The sequence below is a fragment of the Myxine glutinosa genome, chromosome 4 (assembly GCF_964187855.1).
Source record: "Myxine glutinosa chromosome 4, kmMyxGlut1.1, whole genome shotgun sequence".
NCBI lineage: Eukaryota > Metazoa > Chordata > Myxini > Myxiniformes > Myxinidae > Myxine > Myxine glutinosa.
Window position 1 is genome coordinate 109,180,132 of NC_136264.1, and position 25,014 is coordinate 109,205,145.

The following is a 25,014-nucleotide window of genomic DNA, read 5'->3' on the forward strand; positions in this document are numbered from 1 at the left end:
ACTAACACAAGTGCGAAAAGTGGTTTTTCAACACTAACACAAGTGCAAAAAGTGGTTTTTAAACACTAACACAAGTGCGAAAAGTGGTTTTTCAACACTAACACAAGTGCGAAAAGTGGTTTTTCAACACTAACACAAGTGCGAAAAGTGTTTTTTCCACACTAATACAAGTGCAAAAGTTGTTTCCTGCACCAAGACAAGTGCGAAAAGTGGTTTTTCAACACTAACACAAGTGCGAAAAGTGGTTTTTCAACACTAACACAAGTGCAAAAAGTGGTTTTTCAACACTAACACAAGTGCGAAAAGTGGTTTTTCCACACTAATACAAGTGCAAAAGTGGTTTCCTGCACCAACACAAGTGCCAAAAGTGGTTTTTCAACACCAACACAAGTGCGAAAAGTGGTTTTTCAACACTATCACAAATGCAAAAAGTGTTTTTTCCACACTAATACAAGTGCAAAAGTGGTTTCCTGCACCAACACAAGTGCGAAAAGTGGTTTTTCAACACTAACACAAGTGCGAAAAGTGGTTTTTCAACACTAACACAAGTGCGAAAAGTGGTTTTTCAACACTATCACAAGTGCAAAAAGTGTTTTTTCCACACTAGTACAAGTGCAAAAGTGGTTTCCTGCACCAACACAAGTGCAAAAAGTGGTTTCTCAACACTAACACAAGTGCGAAAAGTGGTTTTTCAACACTAACACAAGTGCGAAAAGTGGTTTTTCAACACTATCACAAGTGCAAAAAGTGTTTTTTCCACACTAATACAAATGCAAAAGTGGTTTCCTGCACCAACACAAGTGCGAAAAGTGGTTTTTCAACACTAACACAAGTGCGAAAAGTGGTTTTTCAACACTAACACAAGTGCGAAAAGTGGTTTTTCAACACTATCACAAGTGCAAAAAGTGTTATTTCCACACTAATACAAGTGCAAAAGTGGTTTCCTGCACCAACACAAGTGCGAAAAGTGGTTTTTCAACACTAACACAAGTGCGAAAAGTGGTTTTTCAACACTAACACAAGTGCGAAAAGTGGTTTTTCAACACTATCACAAGTGCAAAAAGTGTTTTTTCCACACTAATACAAATGCAAAAGTGGTTTCCTGCACCAACACAAGTGCGAAAAGTGGTTTTTCAACACTAACACAAGTGCGAAAAGTGGTTTTTCAACACTAACACAAGTGCGAAAAGTGGTTTTTCAACACTATCACAAGTGCAAAAAGTGTTATTTCCACACTAATACAAGTGCAAAACTGGTTTCTTGCACCAACACAAGTGCGAAAAGTGGTTTTTCAACACTAACACAAGTGCGAAAAGTGGTTTTTCAACACTAACACAAGTGCAAAAAGTGTTTTTTCCACACTAATACAAATGCAAAAGTGGTTTCCTGCACCAACACAAGTGCGAAAAGTGGTTTTTCAACACTAACACAAGTGCGAAAAGTGGTTTTTCAACACTAACACAAGTGCGAAAAGTGGTTTTTCAACACTATCACAAGTGCAAAAAGTGTTATTTCCACACTAATACAAGTGCAAAAGTGGTTTCTTGCACCAACACAAGTGCGAAAAGTGGTTTTTCAACACTAACACAAGTGCGAAAAGTGGTTTTTCAACACTATCAAAAGTGCAAAAAGTGTTTTTTCCACACTAATACAAATGCAAAAGTGGTTTCCTGCACCAACACAAGTGCGAAAAGTGGTTTTTCAACACTAACACAAGTGCGAAAAGTGGTTTTTCAACACTAACACAAGTGCGAAAAGTGGTTTTTCAACACTATCACAAGTGCAAAAAGTGTTATTTCCACACTAATACAAGTGCAAAAGTGGTTTCTTGCACCAACACAAGTGCGAAAAGTGGTTTTTCAACACTAACACAAGTGCGAAAAGTGGTTTTTCAACACTAACACAAGTGCAAAAAGTGTTTTTTCCACACTAATACAAGTGCAAAAGTGGTTTCCTGCACCAACACAAGAGCGAAAAGTGGTTTTTCAACACTAACACAAGTGCGAAAAGTGGTTTTTCAACACTAACACAAGTGCGAAAAGTGGTTTTTCCACACTAATACAAGTGTAAAAGTGGTTTCCTGCACCAACACAAGTGCGAAAAGTGGTTTTTCAACACTAAGACAAGTGGGAAAAGTGGTTTTTCAACACTATCACAAGTGCAAAAAGTGTTTTTTGCACACTAATACAAGTGCAAAAGTGTTTTCCTGCACCAACACAAGTGCGAAAAGTGGTTTTTCAACACTAACACAAGTGCGAAAAGTGGTTTTTCAACACTAACACAAGTGCGAAAAGTGGTTTTCCACACTAATACAAGTGCAAAAGTGGTTTCCTGCACTAACACAAGTGCGAAAAGTGGTTTTTCAACACTAACACAAGTGCGAAAAGTGGTTTTTAAACACTAACACAAGTGCGAAAAGTGGTTTTTCAACACTAACACAAGTGCGAAAAGTGGTTTTTCAACACTAACACAAGTGCGAAAAGTGTTTTTTCCACACTAATACAAGTGCAAAAGTTGTTTCCTGCACCAAGACAAGTGCGAAAAGTGGTTTTTCAACACTAACACAAGTGCGAAAAGTGGTTTCTCAACACTAACACAAGTGCAAAAAGTGGTTTTTCAACACTAACACAAGTGCGAAAAGTGGTTTTTCCACACTAATACAAGTGCAAAAGTGGTTTCCTGCACCAACACAAGTGCCAAAAGTGGTTTTTCAACACCAACACAAGTGCGAAAAGTGGTTTTTCAACACTATCACAAATGCAAAAAGTGTTTTTTCCACACTAATACAAGTGCAAAAGTGGTTTCCTGCACCAACACAAGTGCGAAAAGTGGTTTTTCAACACTAACACAAGTGCGAAAAGTGGTTTTTCAACACTAACACAAGTGCGAAAAGTGGTTTTTCAACACTATCACAAGTGCAAAAAGTGTTTTTTCCACACTAGTACAAGTGCAAAAGTGGTTTCCTGCACCAACACAAGTGCAAAAAGTGGTTTTTCAACACTAACACAAGTGCGAAAAGTGGTTTTTAAACACTAACACAAGTGCGAAAAGTGGTTTTTCAACACTATCACAAGTGCAAAAAGTGTTTTTTCCACACTAATACAAGTGCAAAAATGGTTTCCTGCACCAACACAAGTGCGAAAAGTGGTTTTTCAACACTAACAAAAGTGCGAAAAGTGGTTTTTCAACACTAACACAAGTGCGAAAAGTGGTTTTTCCACACTAATACAAGTGCAAAAGTGGTTTCCTGCACCAACACAAGTGCGAAAAGTGGTTTTTCAACACTAACACAAGTGCGAAAAGTGGTTTTTCAACACTAACACAAGTGCGAAAAGTGGTTTTTCAACACTATCACAAGTGCAAAAAGTGTTTTTTCCACACTAGTACAAGTGCAAAAGTGGTTTCCTGCACCAACACAAGTGCAAAAAGTGGTTTTTCAACACTAACACAAGTGCGAAAAGTGGTTTTTAAACACTAACACAAGTGCGAAAAGTGGTTTTTCAACACTAACACAAGTGCGAAAAGTGTTTTTTCCACACTAATACAAGTGCAAAAGTGGTTTCCTGCACCAACACAAGTGCGAAAAGTGGTTTTTCAACACTAACACAAGTGCGAAAAGTGTTTTTTCAACACTAACACAAGTGCGAAAAGTGGTTTTTCAACACTAACACAAGTGCGAAAAGTGGTTTTTCAACACTATCACAAGTGCAAAAAGTGTTATTTCCACACTAATACAAGTGCAAAAGTGGTTTCTTGCGCCAACACAAGTGCGAAAAGTGGTTTTTCAACACTAACACAAGTGCGAAAAGTGGTTTTTCAACACTAACACAAGTGCAAAAAGTGTTTTTTCCACACTAATACAAGTGCGAAAAGTGGTTTTCCACACTAATACAAGTGCAAAAGTGGTTTCCTGCACCAACACAAGTGCCAAAAGTGGTTTTTCAACACCAACACAAGTGCGAAAAGTGGTTTTTCAACACTATCACAAATGCAAAAAGTGTTTTTTCCACACTAATACAAGTGCAAAAGTGGTTTCCTGCACCAACACAAGTGCGAAAAGTGGTTTTTCAACACTAACACAAGTGCGAAAAGTGGTTTTTCAACACTAACACAAGTGCGAAAAGTGGTTTTTCAACACTATCACAAGTGCAAAAAGTGTTTTTTCCACACTAGTACAAGTGCAAAAGTGGTTTCCTGCACCAACACAAGTGCAAAAAGTGGTTTCTCAACACTAACACAAGTGCGAAAAGTGGTTTTTCAACACTAACACAAGTGCGAAAAGTGGTTTTTCAACACTATCACAAGTGCAAAAAGTGTTTTTTCCACACTAATACAAATGCAAAAGTGGTTTCCTGCACCAACACAAGTGCGAAAAGTGGTTTTTCAACACTAACACAAGTGCGAAAAGTGGTTTTTCAACACTAACACAAGTGCGAAAAGTGGTTTTTCAACACTATCACAAGTGCAAAAAGTGTTATTTCCACACTAATACAAGTGCAAAAGTGGTTTCCTGCACCAACACAAGTGCGAAAAGTGGTTTTTCAACACTAACACAAGTGCGAAAAGTGGTTTTTCAACACTAACACAAGTGCGAAAAGTGGTTTTTCAACACTATCACAAGTGCAAAAAGTGTTTTTTCCACACTAATACAAATGCAAAAGTGGTTTCCTGCACCAACACAAGTGCGAAAAGTGGTTTTTTAACACTAACACAAGTGCGAAAAGTGGTTTTTAAACACTAACACAAGTGCGAAAAGTGGTTTTTCAACACTAACACAAGTGCGAAAAGTGGTTTTTCAACACTAACACAAGTGCAAAAAGTGGTTTTTCAACACTAACACAAGTGCGAAAAGTGGTTTTTTCCACACTAATACAAGTGCAAAAGTTGTTTCCTGCACCAAGACAAGTGCGAAAAGTGGTTTTTCAACACTAACACAAGTGCGAAAAGTGGTTTTTCAACACTAACACAAGTGCGAAAAGTGGTTTTTCAACACTAACACAAGTGCAAAAAGTGGTTTTTCAACACTAACACAAGTGCGAAAAGTGGTTTTTTCCACACTAATACAAGTGCAAAAGTTGTTTCCTGCACCAAGACAAGTGCGAAAAGTGGTTTTTCAACACTAACACAAGTGCGAAAAGTGGTTTTTCAACACTAACACAAGTGCAAAAAGTGGTTTTTCAACACTAACACAAGTGCGAAAAGTGGTTTTTCCACACTAATACAAGTGCAAAAGTGGTTTCCTGCACCAACACAAGTGCCAAAAGTGGTTTTTCAACACCAACACAAGTGCGAAAAGTGGTTTTTCAACACTATCACAAATGCAAAAAGTGTTTTTTCCACACTAATACAAGTGCAAAAGTGGTTTCCTGCACCAACACAAGTGCGAAAAGTGGTTTTTCAGCACTAACACAAGTGCGAAAAGTGGTTTTTCAACACTAACACAAGTGCGAAAAGTGGTTTTTCAACACTATCACAAGTGCAAAAAGTGTTTTTTCCACACTAGTACAAGTGCAAAAGTGGTTTCCTGCACCAACACAAGTGCAAAAAGTGGTTTCTCAACACTAACACAAGTGCGAAAAGTGGTTTTTCAACACTAACACAAGTGCGAAAAGTGGTTTTTCAACACTATCACAAGTGCAAAAAGTGTTTTTTCCACACTAATACAAATGCAAAAGTGGTTTCCTGCACCAACACAAGTGCGAAAAGTGGTTTTTCAACACTAACACAAGTGCGAAAAGTGGTTTTTCAACACTAACACAAGTGCGAAAAGTGGTTTTTCAACACTATCACAAGTGCAAAAAGTGTTATTTCCACACTAATACAAGTGCAAAAGTGGTTTCCTGCACCAACACAAGTGCGAAAAGTGGTTTTTCAACACTAACACAAGTGCGAAAAGTGGTTATTCAACACTAACACAAGTGCGAAAAGTGGTTTTTCAACACTATCACAAGTGCAAAAAGTGTTTTTTCCACACTAATACAAATGCAAAAGTGGTTTCCTGCACCAACACAAGTGCGAAAAGTGGTTTTTCAACACTAACACAAGTGCGAAAAGTGGTTTTTCAACACTAACACAAGTGCGAAAAGTGGTTTTTCAACACTATCACAAGTGCAAAAAGTGTTATTTCCACACTAATACAAGTGCAAAAGTGGTTTCTTGCACCAACACAAGTGCGAAAAGTGGTTTTTCAACACTAACACAAGTGCGAAAAGTGGTTTTTCAACACTAACACAAGTGCAAAAAGTGTTTTTTCCACACTAATACAAATGCAAAAGTGGTTTCCTGCACCAACACAAGTGCGAAAAGTGGTTTTTCAACACTAACACAAGTGCGAAAAGTGGTTTTTCAACACTAACACAAGTGCGAAAAGTGGTTTTTCAACACTATCACAAGTGCAAAAAGTGTTATTTCCACACTAATACAAGTGCAAAAGTGGTTTCTTGCACCAACACAAGTGCGAAAAGTGGTTTTTCAACACTAACACAAGTGCGAAAAGTGGTTTTTCAACACTATCACAAGTGCAAAAAGTGTTTTTTCCACACTAATACAAATGCAAAAGTGGTTTCCTGCACCAACACAAGTGCGAAAAGTGGTTTTTCAACACTAACACAAGTGTGAAAAGTGGTTTTTCAACACTAACACAAGTGCGAAAAGTGGTTTTTCAACACTATCACAAGTGCAAAAAGTGTTTTTTCCACACTAATACAAATGCAAAAGTGGTTTCCTGCACCAACACAAGTGCGAAAAGTGGTTTTTCAACACTAACACAAGTGCGAAAAGTGGTTTTTCAACACTAACACAAGTGCGAAAAGTGGTTTTTCAACACTAACACAAGTGCGAAAAGTGGTTTTTCAACACTAACACAAGTGCAAAAAGTGTTTTTTCCACACTAATACAAGTGCAAAAGTGGTTTCCTGCACCAACACAAGAGCGAAAAGTGGTTTTTCAACACTAACACAAGCGCGAAAAGTGGTTTTTCAACACTAACACAAGTGCGAAAAGTGGTTTTGCCACACTAATACAAGTGTAAAAGTGGTTTCCTGCACCAACACAAGTGCGAAAAGTGGTTTTTCAACACTAACACAAGTGCGAAAAGTGGTTTTTCAACACTATCACAAGTGCAAAAAGTGTTTTTTGCACACTAATACAAGTGCAAAAGTGGTTTCCTGCACCAACACAAGTGCGAAAAGTGGTTTTTCAACACTAACACAAGTGCGAAAAGTGGTTTTTCAACACTAACACAAGTGCGAAAAGTGGTTTTCCACACTAATACAAGTGCAAAAGTGGTTTCCTGCACTAACACAAGTGCGAAAAGTGGTTTTTCAACACTAACACAAGTGGGAAAAGTGGTTTTTAAACACTAACACAAGTGCGAAAAGTGGTTTTTCAACACTAACACAAGTGCGAAAAGTGGTTTTTCAACACTAACACAAGTGCGAAAAGTGTTTTTTCCACACTAATACAAGTGCAAAAGTTGTTTCCTGCACCAAGACAAGTGCGAAAAGTGGTTTTTCAACACTAACACAAGTGCGAAAAGTGGTTTTTCAACACTAACACAAGTGCAAAAAGTGGTTTTTCAACACTAACACAAGTGCGAAAAGTGGTTTTTCCACACTAATACAAGTGCAAAAGTGGTTTCCTGCACCAACACAAGTGCCAAAAGTGGTTTTTCAACACCAACACAAGTGCGAAAAGTGGTTTTTCAACACTATCACAAATGCAAAAAGTGTTTTTTCCACACTAATACAAGTGCAAAAGTGGTTTCCTGCACCAACACAAGTGCGAAAAGTGGTTTTTCAACACTAACACAAGTGCGAAAAGTGGTTTTTCAACACTAACACAAGTGCGAAAAGTGGTTTTTCAACACTATCACAAGTGCAAAAAGTGTTTTTTCCACACTAGTACAAGTGCAAAAGTGGTTTCCTGCACCAACACAAGTGCAAAAAGTGGTTTCTCAACACTAACACAAGTGCGAAAAGTGGTTTTTCAACACTAACACAAGTGCAAAAAGTGGTTTTTCAACACTATCACAAGTGCAAAAAGTGTTTTTTCCACACTAATACAAATGCAAAAGTGGTTTCCTGCACCAACACAAGTGCGAAAAGTGGTTTTTCAACACTAACACAAGTGCGAAAAGTGGTTTTTCAACACTAACACAAGTGCGAAAAGTGGTTTTTCAACACTATCACAAGTGCAAAAAGTGTTATTTCCACACTAATACAAGTGCAAAAGTGGTTTCCTGCACCAACACAAGTGCGAAAAGTGGTTTTTCAACACTAACACAAGTGCGAAAAGTGGTTTTTCAACACTAACACAAGTGCGAAAAGTGGTTTTTCAACACTATCACAAGTGCAAAAAGTGTTTTTTCCACACTAATACAAATGCAAAAGTGGTTTCCTGCACCAACACAAGTGCGAAAAGTGGTTTTTCAACACTAACACAAGTGCGAAAAGTGGTTTTTCAACACTAACACAAGTGCGAAAAGTGGTTTTTCAACACTATCACAAGTGCAAAAAGTGTTATTTCCACACTAATACAAGTGCAAAAGTGGTTTCTTGCACCAACACAAGTGCGAAAAGTGGTTTTTCAACACTAACACAAGTGCGAAAAGTGGTTTTTCAACACTAACACAAGTGCAAAAAGTGTTTTTTCCACACTAATACAAATGCAAAAGTGGTTTCCTGCACCAACACAAGTGCGAAAAGTGGTTTTTCAACACTAACACAAGTGCGAAAAGTGGTTTTTCAACACTAACACAAGTGCGAAAAGTGGTTTTTCAACACTATCACAAGTGCAAAAAGTGTTATTTCCACACTAATACAAGTGCAAAAGTGGTTTCTTGCACCAACACAAGTGCGAAAAGTGGTTTTTCAACACTAACACAAGTGCGAAAAGTGGTTTTTCAACACTATCACAAGTGCAAAAAGTGTTTTTTCCACACTAATACAAATGCAAAAGTGGTTTCCTGCACCAACACAAGTGCGAAAAGTGGTTTTTCAACACTAACACAAGTGCGAAAAGTGGTTTTTCAACACTAACACAAGTGCAAAAAGTGTTTTTTCCACACTAATACAAATGCAAAAGTGGTTTCCTGCACCAACACAAGTGCGAAAAGTGGTTTTTCAACACTAACACAAGTGCGAAAAGTGGTTTTTCAACACTAACACAAGTGCAAAAAGTGGTTTTTCAACACTAACACAAGTGCGAAAAGTGTTTTTTCCACACTAGTACAAGTGCAAAAGTGGTTTCCTGCACCAACACAAGTGCAAAAAGTGGTTTCTCAACACTAACACAAGTGCGAAAAGTGGTTTTTCAACACTAACACAAGTGCAAAAAGTGGTTTTTCAACACTATCACAAGTGCAAAAAGTGTTTTTTCCACACTAATACAAATGCAAAAGTGGTTTCCTGCACCAACACAAGTGCGAAAAGTGGTTTTTCAACACTAACACAAGTGCGAAAAGTGGTTTTTCAACACTAACACAAGTGCGAAAAGTGGTTTTTCAACACTATCACAAGTGCAAAAAGTGTTATTTCCACACTAATACAAGTGCAAAAGTGGTTTCCTGCACCAACACAAGTGCGAAAAGTGGTTTTTCAACACTAACACAAGTGCGAAAAGTGGTTTTTCAACACTAACACAAGTGCGAAAAGTGGTTTTTCAACACTATCACAAGTGCAAAAAGTGTTTTTTCCACACTAATACAAATGCAAAAGTGGTTTCCTGCACCAACACAAGTGCGAAAAGTGGTTTTTCAACACTAACACAAGTGCGAAAAGTGGTTTTTCAACACTAACACAAGTGCGAAAAGTGGTTTTTCAACACTATCACAAGTGCAAAAAGTGTTATTTCCACACTAATACAAGTGCAAAAGTGGTTTCTTGCACCAACACAAGTGCGAAAAGTGGTTTTTCAACACTAACACAAGTGCGAAAAGTGGTTTTTCAACACTAACACAAGTGCAAAAAGTGTTTTTTCCACACTAATACAAATGCAAAAGTGGTTTCCTGCACCAACACAAGTGCGAAAAGTGGTTTTTCAACACTAACACAAGTGCGAAAAGTGGTTTTTCAACACTAACACAAGTGCGAAAAGTGGTTTTTCAACACTATCACAAGTGCAAAAAGTGTTATTTCCACACTAATACAAGTGCAAAAGTGGTTTCTTGCACCAACACAAGTGCGAAAAGTGGTTTTTCAACACTAACACAAGTGCGAAAAGTGGTTTTTCAACACTATCACAAGTGCAAAAAGTGTTTTTTCCACACTAATACAAATGCAAAAGTGGTTTCCTGCACCAACACAAGTGCGAAAAGTGGTTTTTCAACACTAACACAAGTGCGAAAAGTGGTTTTTCAACACTAACACAAGTGCAAAAAGTGTTTTTTCCACACTAATACAAATGCAAAAGTGGTTTCCTGCACCAACACAAGTGCGAAAAGTGGTTTTTCAACACTAACACAAGTGCGAAAAGTGGTTTTTCAACACTAACACAAGTGCAAAAAGTGGTTTTTCAACACTAACACAAGTGCGAAAAGTGGTTTTTAAACACTAACACAAGTGCGAAAAGTGGTTTTTCAACACTAACACAAGTGCGAAAAGTGGTTTTTCAACACTAACACAAGTGCGAAAAGTGTTTTTTCCACACTAATACAAGTGCAAAAGTTGTTTCCTGCACCAAGACAAGTGCGAAAAGTGGTTTTTCAACACTAACACAAGTGCGAAAAGTGGTTTTTCAACACTAACACAAGTGCAAAAAGTGGTTTTTCAACACTAACACAAGTGCGAAAAGTGGTTTTTCCACACTAATACAAGTGCAAAAGTGGTTTCCTGCACCAACACAAGTGCCAAAAGTGGTTTTTCAACACCAACACAAGTGCGAAAAGTGGTTTTTCAACACTATCACAAATGCAAAAAGTGTTTTTTCCACACTAATACAAGTGCAAAAGTGGTTTCCTGCACCAACACAAGTGCGAAAAGTGGTTTTTCAACACTAACACAAGTGCGAAAAGTGGTTTTTCAACATTAACACAAGTGCGAAAAGTGGTTTTTCAACACTATCACAAGTGCAAAAAGTGTTTTTTTCCACACTAGTACAAGTGCAAAAGTGGTTTCCTGCACCAACACAAGTGCAAAAAGTGGTTTTTCAACACTAACACAAGTGCGAAAAGTGGTTTTTAAACACTAACACAAGTGCGAAAAGTGGTTTTTCAACACTATCACAAGTGCAAAAAGTGTTTTTTCCACACTAATACAAGTGCAAAAATGGTTTCCTGCACCAACACAAGTGCGAAAAGTGGTTTTTCAACACTAACAAAAGTGCGAAAAGTGGTTTTTCAACACTAACACAAGTGCGAAAAGTGGTTTTTCCACACTAATACAAGTGCAAAAGTGGTTTCCTGCACCAACACAAGTGCGAAAAGTGGTTTTTCAACACTAACACAAGTGCGAAAAGTGGTTTTTCAACACTAACACAAGTGCGAAAAGTGGTTTTTCAACACTATCACAAGTGCAAAAAGTGTTTTTTCCACACTAGTACAAGTGCAAAAGTGGTTTCCTGCACCAACACAAGTGCAAAAAGTGGTTTTTCAACACTAACACAAGTGCGAAAAGTGGTTTTTAAACACTAACACAAGTGCGAAAAGTGGTTTTTCAACACTAACAAAAGTGCGAAAAGTGTTTTTTCCACACTAATACAAGTGCAAAAGTGGTTTCCTGCACCAACACAAGTGCGAAAAGTGGTTTTTCAACACTAACCCAAGTGCGAAAAGTGGTTTTTCAACACTAACACAAGTGCGAAAAGTGGTTTTTCCACAATAATACAAGTGCAAAAGTGATTTCCTGCACCAACACAAGTGCGAAAAGTGGTTTTTCAACACTAACACAAGTGCGAAAAGTGGTTTTTCAACACTAACACAAGTGCGAAAAGTGGTTTTTCAACACTAACAGAAGTGCGAAAAGTGGTTTTTCCACACTAATACAACTGCAAAAGTGGTTTCCTGCACCAAGACAAGTGCGAAAAGTGGTTTTCAACACTAACACAAGTGCGAAAAGTGGTTTTTCAACACTAACACAAGTGCGAAAAGGTGGTTTTTCAATACTAACACAAGTGCGAAAAGTGGTTTTGCCACACTAATACAAGTGCAAAAGTGGTTTCCTGCACCAACACAAGTGCGAAAAGTGGTTTTTCAACACTAACACAAGTGCAAAAAGTGGTTTTTCAACACTAACACAAGTGCGAAAAGTGGTTTTTCCACACTATCACAAGTGCAAAAAGTGTTATTTCCACACTAATACAAGTGCAAAAGTGTTATTTCCACACTAATACAAGTGCAAAAGTGGTTTCTTGCACCAACACAAGTGCGAAAAGTGGTTTTTCAACACTAACACAAGTGCGAAAAGTGGTTTTTCAACACTATCACAAGTGCAAAAAGTGTTTTTTCCACACTAATACAAATGCAAAAGTGGTTTCCTGCACCAACACAAGTGCGAAAAGTGGTTTTTCAACACTAACACAAGTGCGAAAAGTGGTTTTTCAACACTAACACAAGTGCGAAAAGTGGTTTTTCAACACTATCACAAGTGCAAAAAGTGTTATTTCCACACTAATACAAGTGCAAAAGTGGTTTCTTGCACCAACACAAGTGCGAAAAGTGGTTTTTCAACACTAACACAATTGCGAAAAGTGGTTTTTCAACACTAACACAAGTGCAAAAAAGTGTTTTTTTCCACACTAATACAAGTGCAAAAGTGGTTTCCTGCACCAACACAAGAGCGAAAAGTGGTTTTTCAACACTAACACAAGCGCGAAAAGTGGTTTTTCAACACTAACACAAGTGCGAAAAGTGGTTTTTCCACACTAATACAAGTGTAAAAGTGGTTTCCTGCACCAACACAAGTGCGAAAAGTGGTTTTTCAACACTAACACAAGTGCGAAAAGTGGTTTTTCAACACTATCACAAGTGCAAAAACTGTTTTTTGCACACTAATACAAGTGCAAAAGTGGTTTCCTGCACCAACACAAGTGCGAAAAGTGGTTTTTCAACACTAACACAAGTGCGAAAAGTGGTTTTTCAACACTAACACAAGTGCGAAAAGTGGTTTTCCACACTAATACAAGTGCAAAAGTGGTTTCCTGCACTAACACAATTGCGAAAAGTGGTTTTTCAACACTAACACAAGTGCGAAAAGTGGTTTTTAAACACTAACACAAGTGCGAAAAGTGGTTTTTCAACACTAACACAAGTGCGAAAAGTGGTTTTTCAACACTAACACAAGTGCGAAAAGTGTTTTTTCCACACTAATACAAGTGCAAAAGTTGTTTCCCTGCACCAAGACAAGTGCGAAAAGTGGTTTTTCAACACTAACACAAGTGCGAAAAGTGGTTTTTCAACACTAACACAAGTGCAAAAAGTGGTTTTTCAACACTAACACAAGTGCGAAAAGTGGTTTTTTCCACACTAATACAAGTGCAAAAGTGGTTTCCTGCACCAACACAAGTGCCAAAAGTGGTTTTCAACACCAACACAAGTGCGAAAAGTGGTTTTTCAACACTATCACAAATGCAAAAAGTGTTTTTTTCCACACTAATACAAGTGCAAAAGTGGTTTCCTGCACCAACACAAGTGCGAAAAGTGGTTTTTCAACACTAACACAAGTGCGAAAAGTGGTTTTTCAACACTAACACAAGTGCGAAAAGTGGTTTTTCAACACTATCTCAAGTGCAAAAAGTGTTTTTTCCACACTAGTACAAGTGCAAAAGTGGTTTCCTGCACCAACACAAGTGCAAAAAGTGGTTTCTCAACACTAACACAAGTGCGAAAAGTGGTTTTTTCAACACTAACACAAGTGCGAAAAAGTGGTTTTTCAACACTATCACAAGTGCAAAAAGTGTTTTTTCCACACTAATACAAATGCAAAAGTGGTTTCCTGCACCAACACAAGTGCGAAAAGTGGTTTTTCAACACTAACACAAGTGCGAAAAGTGGTTTTTCAACACTAACACAAGTGCGAAAAGTGGTTTTTCAACACTATCACAAGTGCAAAAAGTGTTATTTCCACACTAATACAAGTGCAAAAGTGGTTTCCTGCACCAACACAAGTGCGAAAAGTGGTTTTTCAACACTAACACAAGTGCGAAAAGTGGTTTTTCAACACTAACACAAGTGCGAAAAGTGGTTTTTCAACACTATCACAAGTGCAAAAAGTGTTTTTTCCACACTAATACAAATGCAAAAGTGGTTTCCTGCACCAACACAAGTGCGAAAAGTGGTTTTTCAACACTAACACAAGTGCGAAAAGTGGTTTTTCAACACTAACACAAGTGCGAAAAGTGGTTTTTCAACACTATCACAAGTGCGAAAAGTGGTTTTCCACACTAATACAAGTGCAAAAGTGGTTTCCTGCACCAACACAAGTGCCAAAAGTGGTTTTTCAACACCAACACAAGTGCGAAAAGTGGTTTTTCAACACTATCACAAATGCAAAAAGTGTTTTTTCCACACTAATACAAGTGCAAAAGTGGTTTCCTGCACCAACACAAGTGCGAAAAGTGGTTTTTCAACACTAACACAAGTGCGAAAAGTGGTTTTTCAACACTAACACAAGTGCGAAAAGTGGTTTTTCAACACTATCACAAGTGCAAAAAGTGTTTTTTCCACACTAGTACAAGTGCAAAAGTGGTTTCCTGCACCAACACAAGTGCAAAAGTGGTTTCTCAACACTAACACAAGTGCGAAAAGTGGTTTTTCAACACTAACACAAGTGCGAAAAGTGGTTTTTCAACACTATCACAAGTGCAAAAAGTGTTTTTTCCACACTAATACAAATGCAAAAGTGGTTTCCTGCACCAACACAAGTGCGAAAAGTGGTTTTTCAACACTAACACAAGTGCGAAAAGTGGTTTTTCAACACTAACACAAGTGCGAAAAGTGGTTTTTCAACACTATCACAAGTGCAAAAAGTGTTATTTCCACACTAATACAAGTGCAAAAGTGGTTTCTTGCACCAACACAAGTGCGAAAAGTGGTTTTTCAACACTAACACAAGTGCGAAAAGTGGTTTTTCAACACTATCACAAGTGCAAAAAGTGTTTTTTCCACACTAATACAAATGCAAAAGTGGTTTCCTGCACCAACACAAGTGCGAAAAGTGGTTTTTCAACACTAACACAAGTGCGAAAAGTGGTTTTTTCAACACTAACACAAGTGCGAAAAGTGGTTTTTCAACACTATCACAAGTGCAAAAAGTGTTTTTTCCACACTAATACAAATGCAAAAGTGGTTTCCTGCACCAACACAAGTGCGAAAAGTGGTTTTTCAACACTAACATAAGTGCGAAAAGTGGTTTTTCAACACTAACACAAGTGCGAAAAGTGGTTTTTCAACACTAACACAAGTGCGAAAAGTGGTTTTTCAACACTAACACAAGTGCAAAAAGTGTTTTTTCCACACTAATACAAGTGCAAAAGTGGTTTCCTGCACCAACACAAGAGCGAAAAGTGGTTTTTCAACACTAACACAAGCGCGAAAAGTGGTTTTTCAACACTAACACAAGTGCGAAAAGTGGTTTTTCCACACTAATACAAGTGTAAAAGTGGTTTCCTGCACCAACACAAGTGCGAAAAAGTGGTTTTTCAACACTAACACAAGTGCGAAAAGTGGTTTTTCAACACTATCACAAGTGCAAAAAGTGTTTTTTGCACACTAATACAAGTGCAAAAGTGGTTTCCTGCACCAACACAAGTGCGAAAAGTGGTTTTTCAACACTAACACAAGTGCGAAAAGTGGTTTTTCAACACTAACACAAGTGCGAAAAGTGGTTTTCCACACTAATACAAGTGCAAAAGTGGTTTCCCTGCACTAACACAAGTGCGAAAAGTGGTTTTTCAACACTAACACAAGTGCGAAAAGTGGTTTTTAAACACTAACACAAGTGCGAAAAGTGGTTTTTCAACCACAAGTGCGAAAAGTGGTTTTTCAACACTAACACAAGTGCGAAAAGTGTTTTTTCCACACTAATACAAGTGCAAAAGTTGTTTCCTGCACCAAGACAAGTGCGAAAAGTGGTTTTTCAACACTAACACAAGTGCGAAAAGTGGTTTTTCAACACTAACACAAGTGCAAAAAGTGGTTTTTCAACACTAACACAAGTGCGAAAAGTGGTTTTTCCACACTAATACAAGTGCAAAAGTGGTTTCCTGCACCAACACAAGTGCCAAAAGTGGTTTTTCAACACCAACACAAGTGCGAAAAGTGGTTTTTCAACACTATCACAAATGCAAAAAGTGTTTTTTCCACACTAATACAAGTGCAAAAGTGGTTTCCTGCACCAACACAAGTGCGAAAAGTGGTTTTTCAACACTAACACAAGTGCGAAAAGTGGTTTTTCAACACTAACACAAGTGCGAAAAGTGGTTTTTCAACACTATCACAAGTGCAAAAAGTGTTTTTTCCACACTAGTACAAGTGCAAAAGTGGTTTCCTGCACCAACACAAGTGCAAAAAGTGGTTTCTCAACACTAACACAAGTGCGAAAAGTGGTTTTTCAACACTAACACAAGTGCGAAAAGTGGTTTTTCAACACTATCACAAGTGCAAAAAGTGTTTTTTCCACACTAATACAAATGCAAAAGTGGTTTCCTGCACCAACACAAGTGCGAAAAGTGGTTTTTCAACACTAACACAAGTGCGAAAAGTGGTTTTTCAACACTAACACAAGTGCGAAAAGTGGTTTTTCAACACTATCACAAGTGCAAAAAGTGTTATTTCCACACTAATACAAGTGCAAAAGTGGTTTCCTGCACCAACACAAGTGCGAAAAGTGGTTTTTCAACACTAACACAAGTGCGAAAAGTGGTTTTTCAACACTAACACAAGTGCGAAAAGTGGTTTTTCAACACTATCACAAGTGCAAAAAGTGTTTTTTCCACACTAATACAAATGCAAAAGTGGTTTCCTGCACCAACACAAGTGCGAAAAGTGGTTTTTCAACACTAACACAAGTGCGAAAAGTGGTTTTTCAACACTAACACAAGTGCGAAAAGTGGTTTTTCAACACTATCACAAGTGCAAAAAGTGTTATTTCCACACTAATACAAGTGCAAAAGTGGTTTCTTGCACCAACACAAGTGCGAAAAGTGGTTTTTCAACACTAACACAAGTGCGAAAAGTGGTTTTTCAACACTATCACAAGTGCAAAAAGTGTTTTTTCCACACTAATACAAATGCAAAAGTGGTTTCCTGCACCAACACAAGTGCGAAAAGTGGTTTTTCAACACTAACACAAGTGCGAAAAGTGGTTTTTCAACACTAACACAAGTGCGAAAAGTGGTTTTTCAACACTATCACAAGTGCAAAAAGTGTTATTTCCACACTAATACAAGTGCAAAAGTGGTTTCTTGCACCAACACAAGTGCGAAAAGTGGTTTTTCAACACTAACACAAGTGCGAAAAGTGGTTTTTCAACACTAACACAAGTGCAAAAAGTGTTTTTTCCACACTAATACAAGTGCAAAAGTGGTTTCCTGCACCAACACAAGAGCGAAAAGTGGTTTTTCAACACTAACACAAGTGCGAAAAGTGGTTTTTCAACACTATCACAAGTGCAAAAAGTGTTTTTTCCACACTAGTACAAGTGCAAAAGTGGTTTCCTGCACCAACACAAGTGCAAAAAGTGGTTTCTCAACACTAACACAAGTGCGAAAAGTGGTTTTTCAACACTAACACAAGTGCGAAAAGTGGTTTTTCCACACTAATACAAGTGTAAAAGTGGTTTCCTGCACCAACACAAGTGCGAAAAGTGGTTTTTCAACACTAACACAAGTGCGAAAAGTGGTTTTTCAACACTATCACAAGTGCAAAAAGTGTTTTTTGCACACTAATACAAGTGCAAAAGTGGTTTCCTGCACCAACACAAGTGTGAAAAGTGGTTTTTCAACACTAACACAAGTGCGAAAAGTGGTTTTTCAACACTAACACAAGTGCGAAAAGTGGTTTTCCACACTAATACAAGTGCAAAAGTGGTTTCCTGCACTAACACAAGTGCGAAAAGTGGTTTTTAAACACTAACACAAGTGCGAAAAGTGGTTTTTCAACACTATCACAAGTGCAAAAAGTGTTTTTTCCACACTAATACAAGTGCAAAAATGGTTTCCTGCACCAACACAAGTGCGAAAAGTGGTTTTTCAACACTAACAAAAGTGCGAAAAGTGGTTTTTCAACACTAACACAAGTGCGAAAAGTGGTTTTTCCACACTAATACAAGTGCAAAAGTGGTTTCCTGCACCAACACAAGTGCGAAAAGTGGTTTTTCAACACTAACACAAGTGCGAAAAGTGGTTTTTCAACACTAACACAAGTGCGAAAAGTGGTTTTTCAACACTATCACAAGTGCAAAAAGTGTTTTTTCCACACTAGTACAAGTGCAAAAGTGGTTTCCTGCACCAACACAAGTGCAAAAAGTGGTTTTTCAACACTAACACAAGTGCGAAAAGTGGTTTTTAAACACTAACACAAGTGCGAAAAGTGGTTTTTCAACACTAACACAAGTGCGAAAAGTGTTTTTTCCACACTAATACAAGTGCAAAAGTGGTTTCCTGCACCAACACAAGTGCGAAAAGTGGTTTTTCAACACTAACAGAAGTGCGAAAAGTGGTTTTTCCACACTAATACAACTGCAAAAGTGGTTTTTTGAAACGAAAAGTGGTTTTTCCACACTATCACAAGTGCAAAAAGTGTTATTTCCACACTAATACAAGTGCAAAAGTGTTATTTCCACACTAATACAAGTGCAAAAGTGGTTTCTTGCACCAACACAAGTGCGAAAAGTGGTTTTTCAACACTAACACAAGTGCGAAAAGTGGTTTTTCAACACTATCACAAGTGCAAAAAGTGTTTTTTCCACACTAATACAAATGCAAAAGTGGTTTCCTGCACCAACACAAGTGCGAAAAGTGGTTTTTCAACACTAACACAAGTGCGAAAAGTGGTTTTTCAACACTAACACAAGTGCGAAAAGTGGTTTTTCAACACTATCACAAGTGCAAAAAGTGTTATTTCCACACTAATACAAGTGCAAAAGTGGTTTCTTGCACCAACACAAGTGCGAAAAGTGGTTTTTCAACACTAACACAATTGCGAAAAGTGGTTTTTCAACACTAACACAAGTGCAAAAAGTGTTTTTTCCACACTAATACAAGTGCAAAAGTGGTTTCCTGCACCAACACAAGAGCGAAAAGTGGTTTTTCAACACTAACACAAGCGCGAAAAGTGGTTTTTCAACACTAACACAAGTGCGAAAAGTGGTTTTTCCACACTAATACAAGTGTAAAAGTGGTTTCCTGCACCAACACAAGTGCGAAAAGTGGTTTTTCAACACTAACACAAGTGCGAAAAGTGGTTTTTCAACACTATCACAAGTGCAAAAAGTGTTTTTTGCACACTAATACAAGTGCAAAAGTGGTTTCCTGCACCAACACAAGTGCGAAAAGTGGTTTTTCAACACTAACACAAGTGCGAAAAGTGGTTTTTCAACACTAACACAAGTGCGAAAAGTGGTTTTCCACACTAATACAAGTGCAAAAGTGGTTTCCTGCACTAACACAAGTGCGAAAGTGGTTTTTCAACACTAACACAAGTGCGAAAAGTGGTTTTTAAACACTAACACAAGTGCGAAAAGTGGTTTTTCAACACTAACACAAGTGCGAAAAGTGGTTTTTCAACACTAACACAAGTGCGAAAAGTGTTTTTTCCACACTAATACAAGTGCAAAAGTTGTTTCCTGCACCAAGACAAGTGCGAAAAGTGGTTTTTCAACACTAACACAAGTGCGAAAAGTGGTTTTTCAACACTAACACAAGTGCAAAAAGTGGTTTTTCAACACTAACACAATTGCGAAAAGTGGTTTTTCCACACTAATACAAGTGCAAAAGTGGTTTCCTGCACCAACACAAGTGCCAAAAGTGGTTTTTCAACACCAACACAAGTGCGAAAAGTGGTTTTTCAACACTATCACAAATGCAAAAAGTGTTTTTTCCACACTAATACAAGTGCAAAAGTGGTTTCCTGCACCAACACAAGTGCGAAAAGTGGTTTTTCAACACTAACACAAGTGCGAAAAGTGGTTTTTCAACACTAACACAAGTGCGAAAAGTGGTTTTTCAACACTATCACAAGTGCAAAAAGTGTTTTTTCCACACTAGTACAAGTGCAAAAGTGGTTTCCTGCACCAACACAAGTGCAAAAAGTGGTTTCTCAACACTAACACAAGTGCGAAAAGTGGTTTTTCAACACTAACACAAGTGCGAAAAGTGGTTTTTCAACACTGTCACAAGTGCAAAAAGTGTTTTTTCCACACTAATACAAATGCAAAAGTGGTTTCCTGCACCAACACAAGTGCGAAAAGTGGTTTTTCAACACTAACACAAGTGCGAAAAGTGGTTTTTCAACACTAACACAAGTGCGAAAAGTGGTTTTTCAACACTATCACAAGTGCAAAAAGTGTTATTTCCACACTAATACAAGTGCAAAAGTGGTTTCCTGCACCAACACAAGTGCGAAAAGTGGTTTTTCAACACTAACACAAGTGCGAAAAGTGGTTTTTCAACACTAACACAAGTGCGAAAAGTGGTTTTTCAACACTATCACAAGTGCAAAAAGTGTTTTTTCCACACTAATACAAATGCAAAAGTGGTTTCCTGCACCAACACAAGTGCGAAAAGTGGTTTTTCAACACTAACACAAGTGCGAAAAGTGGTTTTTCAACACTAACACAAGTGCGAAAAGTGGTTTTTCAACACTATCACAAGTGCAAAAAGTGTTATTTCCACACTAATACAAGTGCAAAAGTGGTTTCTTGCACCAACACAAGTGCGAAAAGTGGTTTTTCAACACTAACACAAGTGCGAAAAGTGGTTTTTCAACACTAACACAAGTGCAAAAAAGTGTTTTTTCCACACTAATACAAGTGCAAAAGTGGTTTCCTGCACCAACACAAGAGCGAAAAGTGGTTTTTCAACACTAACACAAGTGCGAAAAAGTGGTTTTTCAACACTATCACAAGTGCAAAAAGTGTTTTTTCCACACTAGTACAAGTGCAAAAGTGGTTTCCTGCACCAACACAAGTGCAAAAAGTGGTTTCTCAACACTAACACAAGTGCGAAAAGTGGTTTTTCAACACTAACACAAGTGCGAAAAGTGGTTTTTCCACACTAATACAAGTGTAAAAGTGGTTTCCTGCACCAACACAAGTGCGAAAAGTGGTTTTTCAACACTAACACAAGTGCGAAAAGTGGTTTTTCAACACTATCACAAGTGCAAAAAGTGTTTTTTGCACACTAATACAAGTGCAAAAGTGGTTTCCTGCACCAACACAAGTGCGAAAAGTGGTTTTTCAACACTAACACAAGTGCGAAAAGTGGTTTTTTCAACACTAACACAAGTGCGAAAAGTGGTTTTCCACACTAATACAAGTGCAAAAGTGGTTTCCTGCACTAACACAAGTGCGAAAAGTGGTTTTTAAACACTAACACAAGTGCGAAAAGTGGTTTTTCAACACTATCACAAGTGCAAAAAGTGTTTTTTCCACACTAATACAAGTGCAAAAATGGTTTCCTGCACCAACACAAGTGCGAAAAGTGGTTTTTCAACACTAACAAAAGTGCGAAAAGTGGTTTTTCAACACTAACACAAGTGCGAAAAGTGGTTTTTCCACACTAATACAAGTGCAAAAGTGGTTTCCTGCACCAACACAAGTGCGAAAAGTGGTTTTTCAACACTAACACAAGTGCGAAAAGTGGTTTTTCAACACTAACACAAGTGCGAAAAGTGGTTTTTCAACACTATCACAAGTGCAAAAAGTGTTTTTTCCACACTAGTACAAGTGCAAAAGTGGTTTCCTGCACCAACACAAGTGCAAAAAGTGGTTTTTCAACACTAACACAAGTGCGAAAAGTGGTTTTTTAAACACTAACACAAGTGCGAAAAGTGGTTTTTCAACACTAACACAAGTGCGAAAAGTGTTTTTTCCACACTAATACAAGTGCAAAAGTGGTTTCCTGCACCAACACAAGTGCGAAAAGTGGTTTTTCAACACTAACACAAGTGCGAAAAGTGGTTTTTCAACACTAACACAAGTGCGAAAAGTGGTTTTTCCACAATAATACAAGTGCAAAAGTGATTTCCTGCACCAACACAAGTGCGAAAAGTGGTTTTTCAACACTAACACAAGTGCGAAAAGTGGTTTTTCAACACTAACAGAAGTGCGAAAAGTGGTTTTTCCACACTAATACAACTGCAAAAGTGGTTTCCTGCACCAAGACAAGTGCGAAAAGTGGTTTTTCAACACTAACACAAGTGCGAAAAGTGGTTTTTCAACACTAACACAAGTGCGAAAAGTGGTTTTTCAATACTAACACAAGTGCGAAAAGTGGTTTTGCCACACTAATACAAGTGCAAAAGTGGTTTCCTGCACCAACACAAGTGCGAAAAGTGGTTTTTCAACACTAACACAAGTGCAAAAAGTGGTTTTTCAACACTAACACAAGTGCGAAAAGTGGTTTTTCCACACTATCACAAGTGCAAAAAGTGTTATTTCCACACTAATACAAGTGCAAAAGTGTTATTTCCACACTAATACAAGTGCAAAAGTGGTTTCTTGCACCAACACAAGTGCGAAAAGTGGTTTTTCAACACTAACACAAGTGCGAAAAGTGGTTTTTCAACACTATCACAAGTGCAAAAAGTGTTTTTTCCACACTAATACAAATGCAAAAGTGGTTTCCTGCACCAACACAAGTGCGAAAAGTGGTTTTTCAACACTAACACAAGTGCGAAAAGTGGTTTTTCAACACTAACACAAGTGCGAAAAGTGGTTTTTCAACACTATCACAAGTGCAAAAAGTGTTATTTCCACACTAATACAAGTGCAAAAGTGGTTTCTTGCACCAACACAAGTGCGAAAAGTGGTTTTTCAACACTAACACAAGTGCGAAAAGTGGTTTTTCAACACTATCACAAGTGCGAAAAGTGGTTTTTCAACACTAACACAATTGCGAAAAGTGGTTTTTCCACACTAATACAAGTGCAAAAGTGGTTTCTTGCACCAACACAAGTGCGAAAAGTGGTTTTTCAACACTAACACAAGTGCGAAAAGTGGTTTTTCAACACTATCACAAGTGCAAAAAGTGTTTTTTCCACACTAATACAAATGCAAAAGTGGTTTCCTGCACCAACACAAGTGCGAAAAGTGGTTTTTCAACACTAACACAAGTGCGAAAAGTGGTTTTTCAACACTATCACAAGTGCGAAAAGTGGTTTTTCAACACTAACACAATTGCGAAAAGTGGTTTTTCAACACTAACACAAGTGCAAAAAGTGTTTTTTCCACACTAATACAAGTGCAAAAGTGGTTTCCTGCACCAACACAAGAGCGAAAAGTGGTTTTTCAACACTAACACAAGCGCGAAAAGTGGTTTTTCAACACTAACACAAGTGCGAAAAGTGGTTTTTCCACACTAATACAAGTGTAAAAGTGGTTTCCTGCACCAACACAAGTGCGAAAAGTGGTTTTTCAACACTAACACAAGTGCGAAAAGTGGTTTTTCAACACTATCACAAGTGCAAAAAGTGTTTTTTGCACACTAATACAAGTGCAAAAGTGGTTTCCTGCACCAACACAAGTGCGAAAAGTGGTTTTTCAACACTAACACAAGTGCGAAAAGTGGTTTTTCAACACTAACACAAGTGCGAAAAGTGGTTTTCCACACTAATACAAGTGCAAAAGTGGTTTCCTGCACTAACACAAGTGCGAAAGTGGTTTTTCAACACTAACACAAGTGCGAAAAGTGGTTTTTAAACACTAACACAAGTGCGAAAAGTGGTTTTTCAACACTAACACAAGTGCGAAAAGTGGTTTTTCAACACTAACACAAGTGCGAAAAGTGTTTTTTTCCACACTAATACAAGTGCAAAAGTTGTTTCCTGCACCAAGACAAGTGCGAAAAGTGGTTTTTCAACACTAACACAAGTGCGAAAAGTGGTTTTTCAACACTAACACAAGTGCAAAAAGTGGTTTTTCAACACTAACACAATTGCGAAAAGTGGTTTTTCCACACTAATACAAGTGCAAAAGTGGTTTCCTGCACCAACACAAGTGCCAAAAGTGGTTTTTCAACACCAACACAAGTGCGAAAAGTGGTTTTTCAACACTATCACAAATGCAAAAAGTGTTTTTTCCACACTAATACAAGTGCAAAAGTGGTTTCCTGCACCAACACAAGTGCGAAAAGTGGTTTTTCAACACTAACACAAGTGCGAAAAGTGGTTTTTCAACACTAACACAAGTGCGAAAAGTGGTTTTTCAACACTATCACAAGTGCAAAAAGTGTTTTTTCCACACTAGTACAAGTGCAAAAGTGGTTTCCTGCACCAACACAAGTGCAAAAAGTGGTTTCTCAACACTAACACAAGTGCGAAAAGTGGTTTTTCAACACTAACACAAGTGCGAAAAGTGGTTTTTCAACACTATCACAAGTGCAAAAAGTGTTTTTTCCACACTAATACAAATGCAAAGTGGTTTCCTGCACCAACACAAGTGCGAAAAGTGGTTTTTCAACACTAACACAAGTGCGAAAAGTGGTTTTTCAACACTAACACAAGTGCGAAAAGTGGTTTTTCAACACTATCACAAGTGCAAAAAGTGTTATTTCCACACTAATACAAGTGCAAAAGTGGTTTCCTGCACCAACACAAGTGCGAAAAGTGGTTTTTCAACACTAACACAAGTGCGAAAAGTGGTTTTTCAACACTAACACAAGTGCGAAAAGTGGTTTTCAACACTATCACAAGTGCAAAAAGTGTTTTTTCCACACTAATACAAATGCAAAAGTGGTTTCCTGCACCAACACAAGTGCGAAAAGTGGTTTTTCAACACTAACACAAGTGCGAAAAGTGGTTTTTCAACACTAACACAAGTGCGAAAAGTGGTTTTTCAACACTATCACAAGTGCAAAAAGTGT